Source organism: Anser brachyrhynchus (assembly GCF_964034855.1).
Source record: "Anser brachyrhynchus genome assembly, chromosome: 2".
NCBI classification, from domain to species: domain Eukaryota; kingdom Metazoa; phylum Chordata; class Aves; order Anseriformes; family Anatidae; genus Anser; species Anser brachyrhynchus.
Window position 1 is genome coordinate 22,192,412 of NC_137695.1, and position 8,241 is coordinate 22,200,652.

At 43.1% G+C, this 8,241-nt stretch overlaps 1 protein-coding gene across 1 annotated transcript in view; it reads left to right on the top strand.

The window, feature by feature from the left end:
* The window catches only part of ST8SIA6 (ST8 alpha-N-acetyl-neuraminide alpha-2,8-sialyltransferase 6), a 46,754-nt gene extending 39,262 nt beyond the window's left edge, over positions 1-7,492 (top strand). The window contains exon 9 of the mRNA XM_080581465.1: positions 3-7,492. The gene's annotated coding sequence lies outside the window, so the exon portion shown is untranslated. The remainder of the gene's footprint in view (positions 1-2) is intronic.
* The last annotated feature ends 749 nt before the right edge of the window (positions 7,493-8,241 follow it).

An 8,241-nucleotide genomic window follows, 5' to 3' on the forward strand; every position in this document is an offset into this window, starting at 1 on the left:
AGGGTGATGATGCTAAGGAGACAATTTGTGTATCTCAGCAGCTTGGTGTTGGATTTGATCCGATGTGATTTCGTGAGCATTAAACTGCATTATTACAATAGAGAAATATTTTACACTTGGGAAGAAAAGAAAGTGATTTTTCACACACTGACTGCTACATTTCTGAACCTCGAGTAATCTTTTTTTTTTAATACAAAATAGCATTTATCTGGTAAATTATGAAACTCCTTACTATTGTTTTAATTGTAGCAAAGCACAATCTCAGGATGGTGGCAATATGTGACGTTCATCATGTTTTGCTTCTTAAAGCATTACTAAAATATTTTGATGTAAGATCTCCGATTTTGTTACTATCCCATAATACAGGCAATAGCCTCTGTATGGGAGCTCCGTGAGTTGGCAGTGAACACTTCCAATTAAGAACTTGATCCTGTAACAGCTAGCATTTGTCTACATGAGAAAGGTGATGAGAAGAGCAATGGTGGAGTACTGAATTCAGAGCTAAATCATCCTTAGTTTGTCCCTGGGTGCACAAATGAAAAAAGTTCCTCAGGTTAGAGATAGTCAAGTAGTTTATGTGCTTTAATTTTGTGGCCAATAGATAATGCTGTGGATTTAATGGGATCGCTCATGTGAATGATGTTAATTTTGTGAACAACTGTGTGAAGGACCAGAGATGTATAATTATTTTCAAACCCCTCTTCCTGCTCCTGTTCCTGTCTAAGGTCCAGCTCAGCTCCAAGTGAGGACAATAAACCAGGTTTCATGCTGCAGTCCCCAGAGTCCTGGTAGGGCATGACTTTGCACACGTTCCTGCAATCCCAGATCTATATCTCTGCTGACACACGAGATGGACCATTCACTAGAAAAATGATCTGTACCAGCCCTAGCAGTTTTTCTGGTTTTTTTTTTTTTTCTACCTAGCATAACACCTTTCTCTGTGTGACCACAGATAAAGAAACTGCATTGAGCGTTATTAGAAGAACATTCCCTTTAGAGTCAGCTCCTATACCAGGGCATATGAGAAAAAAATTACGGTTACTTAATTCAAACCCTGTGCAGTTCTTGTGCTTAAAGTTTCCATATGGTCCCGTGGAGCAACATCCTGCAAAAAGCAAAAGTGAAATAAAGAATCACATTAACATTTATGGGCGCTACAACAAGCAGTTGTTCCCCTAGCTGTAGCAGCTTGTATATTTCTGCTTATACTTTTTACTGCAGTGAAAAAAAAAAAAAGTGGTAACCTGTTTCTGTTACAAGAAGAGTTTCAGTGGTTTTTTTGAGACTCAATGATCAGTTCAAAGATAAAGTGTCCTTCCTGTCCTTTCGCAGTCAGATACTGTCAGGTATTTTCTTTACTAAAACTCATTTTACCACAGTAGCACTAAATCCCCAATCAACTGATAGTTTACAGAGCATTCAATTTTCCACTCATTGAGGATTATTTCTGCCCCCCCTCCCCCCCCCCCAAAAATGTATTGAACCTTATAAAAGACATTTTTAGGCTGATACGTTATAAGAGCTTTCTATACTGATGTAATATTTGAAAGCTTACCTTGCAGCAGTTTTATAATCACAGAAATAATCCTAAAAGTGTTAGAATCAATCGTTATCATTCCCGTTCTGTTAGCTGAGAAATATTCAGCATTTTGAGCCATTTCCAAATAATGATATCAGAATCTAATAGCACCCCACTAATACACAAGTGGACCTCTGAATATCAGTAGGGCTTTTAACAGAAACAAAGATGTCATAATTGAGCCGCTGGTACAGCTGTGTTACCAGCTGGTGACTGAAAAAGGCGAGCACAAGGGTTTGATTCATTGTGGTCTGTTACTGTTCCAGCACCACACGTCCACATTTTGTCCTCACTAGCAGTGAAATTTGTGCCAGTTTCTGGCCACGGGCATCTGTCACTTGTGCAGAGAGCTGGCTGCTGTAAGACCTCGCATCCACGTTACAAGTCTGGTGGATGATTGCCTACTGCAAGACCCCAATTAAGAGGTAAAAGACAAATTTGCTCCCTCCAAATTTGCTCCAAGACAAAATCTGGACAAGACAAATAAAAGACCAGTTTTCTCCGAGAATTTTTCTTTGCCGTAAATCACTCGTGTGGACTGTACCTGAGTGTTGGTAACTGGAAGCTGTGCAAAGTGATGTACTTTGTGTGATGCAAATAGCCTTGGTTGAGACCCACCTCGTATTTCCTCCAGGAGTCAAAGACGTACCTGTGTTCAGGCAAGGACTGTAACTTACCCCCACCTAGTGCAGAGCAATGAGATGATCTTGGCTGTCTGTGTAGCTTTTCCTCCTTCTTGCTGAGTTCTGTTCAGCCTACGGATCATTATCTCAAAGGGCTCCACAGGTAATTTTTATTCCTTTCCCTTATTTTCTTCCATCCTGGCTGGCTCCACCTTTGAGCTCAGTGCAGGGAGAGATCAGTGCCACATATGTAGCAGGATTTGGGATTGGACTGTCCCTGTAGTTTTGGGGTTGAAACTGCTGTTATGTTTCGAGGCAAGGAGAGTTTGCTAACACAGACGTACAGCTGGCCTCAGTCCTCAAAACTATTTCTTGCCGCGTTCACCAGTACAGACCTTGTGCCCAGGTAAGAGCTCCATTTCCTTTGAGATTTGCTGGTTGACACCTGTAGCTTCATGGCATGAAATTTTTATGTAAGCTGTAAGAAGCACCTGTCAGAGCCTCAGTTTAGTCGTGTGGCAGTTCCAGCAGACCCCAGACCAGTCTTTATAGCCCTCGACTCTTCCTGTGCTTTGCATGGGAGTAGAAGCAGTACCCAACATGGCAGGAGAGGGGCTGCAAGCCCACTCAGCCCTGTAGCCACCTCCCACTCACGCCCTCGGGTGAGCTACATGGTCTGAGTTCCAAAAATTCAGACATCTTTTAGAGACTGAGACAGTCTCGTGTGGTATCTACAACAGTTGCAAGTGTTTGTATGTGCTTAGAGGTGATGCATAGGTTATACCATCCAGTGCTCAGATTAAATTTGATGAACTATTCAGCATGAGTAAAATGCAAAGCCTGGTTTTGTGTAAGTAGAGAAGGGGAGAAGCAACTTTCTGTGTTGGATAGCACCGTATTACCTCATGTCAGTGAATAAATGTGTGCTGTGTGCTATGACACACCACAGAGCTGAAGTTACTGTGTGTCTGGGCTATTTCTGTGCAGCTATGTTATTTATAACACACGTATATTAGTAACTAGAAAGTTTATTGGAATATATTTTAAGAGATGTAGCTGAAAAGAAGAAAACTGTTCTAGTTTCCTTGACAAAACAGGTCTAAACTGAAGGGTTTAATGGATCAGCACAAATGGGGGCAAAGTTCTGTAACACGGACAGATACTCTGACTTTTTAGTGCCTTCAGTGAAGTCTGAACTTGGCATTGACCTGAAGACCTGCTCCTTTGTGCTCTCAGAGCTCTCAGCCATTTATGTGGAGCACAAGACTGGCAAGAAACGTGTGGAGGGATTGTTAACCTTTCCTGCCCTTTCCTGCAAATACTCTTAACTCCTCCTTAGTATAAAAACGCAGTCTGTTAGACTTTAGATTAAGAAATTATCTTTAATGTAGCTTTCTCAGGCCACGCTCCAGACGCGAAGCCATCGTGTGATGCTGGTCGCATCCACTCCACATCACCGGAGCGCAGCTCTCGCGCTTGGTTTTGTTGTCGTTGCTGCTGCCGTGTGCTTTGTGGCTGGTCCTGCTTCATTTGTGCACAGGCCAGGCGAACTAATAGCAGCATTTCTGGGCGGCAGAGTGCAGTCAGATTAATCAAGACTTGCCAAATTACAGTCACTGTGGTAAAGGATGCTTTCTCTGACAGCTGAATAAATTATTTCTTGTTTAGGGTACATCTGTGCCAGGTTAACGATGAGTAAATGGATTTGGTACCTGGCTGGGAATGTTTATGATGCTTTTGCAAGTCCAAGCCAAGTGCGGTTTTGATTAAGGACTCTTGACCAGAGGTTAGGAAGGGCCTCTCAGCTCCCTCTGCTTCGTATGAGGAATAATCATTCCTGGGGTTTGTGGGCCTCCAGTGCTGTCACACGCTGCGGAGTGAATACAGAGATTAAATAGTTTTCTAAAGATAGAAGCACTGCCAATGTGCTAATAGTTCCACTGTACCTTTGCAGGGGCTGACAGTGTCCTTGCACATGACTGGTTCACGGCATCCTTAGATTAAAGCCCGCTTGTCTGCTTTTGTTCCTTTTTCTCCTCCGAATCTTTACTGTTGCATTTTCCTGTAGGATCCGGCGCTGCCTGGAGTTAGTTACTGCTTTTCCCTCGGGGGGCGTTACGTGGTTCTGTTTGGTGTCTGTCACTGAGCCTCTATGGCTATGAATCAAATGCTGCTGTGCTTGCAGCATAGTAAAACACACTTAAGATGGCTTGGTTTACAGTCTCAGGGAAGGCAGCAGTGTTCACACTGAGGTGCTAAATTTGGGCCGTAGCTCCGCGGTGACTTCAGCTGTGAGGGCTGGCGATGGGGTCCAGCGCCCCTTCTTGTGCTCCAGCCCTTCCTTCGTGCTGTCTGTGGTGCCTGTCTGCTCCCACACTGACTCATTTGGCACACCGAGCCGGCACAAAGCTAACCTGGCGCCAGAAGGAGAAAATCGGCTCTTGCCAACAGAGCCAGGGGAATTCCAGTCACAGCAAAGGAGGGCTGAGACCAGGCAGGTGGCAATGTAGGGACGCAGCAGTGCCCTTTTGGTATCTGATGGCTCTTGGGTGGGCCCAGCTGTCCGCCGAAGCCTACGTCAAGCCGGGGAGGCGACACCGCTGGGGACCGTGGGGGCAGAACAGCAGGGAGGCTGCTCTGCTGCTGCAGGGCTGGAGCCCATCTTTCCCCCAGGGACAGAGGGGGCTTGAGGGCTCTGGGTACCTGCACTTGTTGATTAGTGATATGGTTTAGTGGAGGACTTGTTAGTGTTAGGTCAGAGGTTGGTCTAGGTGATCCTGGAGGTCTCTTCCAACCTCGATGATTCTGTGGTTCTGTGATTGTTGCTGCTCTTTTCTCCCTTTCCCAATTCAGTCATTTTAATAAGCTGCCCACCAGCAGTGGGTTCAGAAATGATGACCGTAAATGAAGACTTTGACTGGAAATACTGTTTCTCGCTTGGTAAGCTTGCATAAACTTGCACGCAATTCAGCACACCTGGGCTTTCAGCCTCTGCTCAGCCCAGCATCTCATACAACATCTGCAGAGACCAGGGTGCTGTAGTACTTTGAAGCAGTAAAATTCTTACACGTGAGCTTGCTGGTTAAGTGTATCTTAGCTGGAACTATTCACAGCCAGGTAATCCTTTATCTTGCAATATTCCAGCAGCCAGTCTCTCTCCTCTCTGGGTCTGCTTGCCCAGAGTAGTGGCAAAGGGGCATGTTATTACCGCATAGAGCCTGGCTCTCTTGGTTTCAGATTCTCTCATTTTAGGCAGGAAAATCCTCCTTCTCTGCATTTCTGGATAGCCAGAGTTTCACAGGCTGCTGCTCTCTTGGGCTACTCTGAAAGAATCATTTGAGGCTTTCGGCTACAGGGCACAATGAGTGGGCAAATTTATTACTGCTAAGCTTTGTTCTGGATCTTCATGAGGCTCATATTAAGTATTTCTTAATTGGCTCTAAATTATAATAATGCATCAAGTAGAGCATGAGAAGATCTGCAGCATACCACTAAGCAGAGGAACTGGTGTGGTTATTTAGCGGTCTCTGTTTGTAACATAACCTTTCAGAGCACCTTCCTGTCCCATGGACCCCATCACGAGGGAAATGAACTAAAATTATTGTGATGTATGAGAATTTACTGAACTAACATCCTTTTGTGGGTGAGAAATAACTGCCCTTCAGTGGCCAGTGTTGGCAAATACCGATTTAAGGATGAAAACACTCCGACTGTGTTTCTTAATTCAAATACTAGAACTGCTGGAACTTCTCATCCCTTGTTAAATCCAAGAAGGAATGGCATCCTCGCATTGCTTTCCAATAACTAGTCAAGCCTGTCTTTTGCTAAATTCTGAGGTAGCATCAGCAGTACAGTGTGCCACATAAATTGCTGCACCTAGTGCTGTTTTGTCTTTTATTTCTTTCATCCTGCTTTTCTCCACAGCGGGAGACAGCTCAGAAAGCTGTGTAATGGAAGCATTTTCATGATCCCACCATTAATTCATGGTACCATGGCAAGAGGCTATCGGAATGAATAATGCTAATGGTTGGGATGGGATATTCTAGTGTAAGACAAGATTACGGGTTTCTAAATCCTCACCATTCACTTCACTCCCCGACAAGAGGAGATCCTTCACAGCAAGCCTGTGGTTCAGCAGCCTGCTAGGTTTCTCAGCTCTTGGCTTAGCGGTGAGGTGATTCCCTAAAAATCCTTTTTCTACTTCTTAGTGCATTTATTTTTAGTGCTTATGGTACAGAATCGTTCTTAGACTGTTGTGAAATTGAAGTGTAGTAGCTGAAATTTCTGCTTGTTTTATATGCACATTTTATATAGTAGCTTCAGATGTGTTCTTTATGTTAATATTCTTAATGTTCTTTTCTTCAGGTATTGAATTAAAACTATTTTAAAATATTCATTTTATTTTATTCTACCAGAGTAAGCTGCAGGGAAAGTTACATAATGCCACCTAAACTAAGAGTGATACATCCCAAAGTCATTTTTGAGGGTATCTGACTGATTTCTAGAAGGGAATGTTTGGGACAGCTGCTTCTTGGATTTGCCTTTCTAAGGCAGGGCTAAGAGGCCACCTCTGCTGCTGGTTTAGGTCAAGAAATACAAGTAAGGAAATAGGTGAATGGAGAGGTTCTGCTTGGGACTTCTGCTAAGGGATGCCAAATGCATGTTTTCTTCTTTTCAGAGACTGTTCCGTGTGTCAAGATGTAATTTCACAAAGTTTCCCCAATAGCTCGTGCCCAGAGGTTTCATGGTCTCTCCAAAGGTGCACTGTGCTCACTTCTGGCCCAGTGCTCTCAATGCAGTTTGTCTCTGTCCGAGCAGAGCTTTCCCGTCCCTGGAGCTGGTGTAGTTGTGTTCCACGAGCGCCAAACTCCGCGTGAAGCTGCTCTGCAGCTGCTCTTTCCAAAAAGGTTCCCTCAAATTCTCTCGATGCTGAACTTATTTATGTTTTCAGATGTGAACTCGATGTTGTCTGTCCGCACATGAGTAGCACGTGTGCAGCCTACCGTAGACGTGTCTGCGCAGGATTTAGGAGGAGGCAGGGAAAGCCCCTCAAACGCGTGTGTGCTTTTATTACAGAAAACCAAGATGAAGTTGTATTGTTGAGTCATCTGTTAGCTGATCCAATTTATACTTTGTTTTCATGTTTTAAGTGCCTAATGATTTTTTGTCGAGGAGGCAATGGTTTCTCTGTTACAATGCATACTTAGAATTCTGCACTTGTTACCTGTTCTGTAATAGAACATTTTTTTTTTGCAGTTTCTGTTTGGAAATAAAGACTTATTAGCCATAATTGTGATTTATTTTCTTGTTTAATTCCTGAGCCTTAGCAATTAAAAAGACATCTTCTGAGGCACAGCAGTGTAGACAATGCATTAGTCTGATTTCTCCACAGCAGTGTTAGCCACTGTCAGTACAAATATGAACAGTTCATTAAAAATGAACAGGGAAGAAAGCAAGCTGTGCTTGAAAACAGGTATGGGCTGTGCATTGGTGCCTCTATAAAGATATATACCTTAAATAATTCTTTCATGTCATTTCAATCTTTTCCATTCCTGTATGGCAACACAGTTACCCATCTGCTGTTGTTAATTCTGTTGACTTGAAATAATTTTATTTTTTATTTCAGCAAATGAAGAAAATTCAAACAAGAAAAAGAAGCAAACAAGAAACAAAACGTGTTGCATTTTTTCTCTAAAAAGTAGCTATACATTTTGAAAAATATCTCTAAAAATAACCAAGCAATTTGAAACATGATTAACTGAAAACCTTAAAACCAATCATGTGAAAGTTTTTCATAGAAAATACTGACCGTGAGTACATGTCTAGTAGAGGCATACCTGGCGGACCTCAAGGACACAGGACATAGGACACACACACAGATACTTGTAGTAAGTGCGCTTCAAACAGATGAATTTCAGAGAAAGAATTTCCTCTCATTGCATTTACTTCTCCCTTTAGGGCAAAAGAAGGCCATCTAGCTTCTGTGCTGCTTGCTGTGACTTCTCCAAATAGAAGCTGGCTGTCTCATCAAATCAGGGC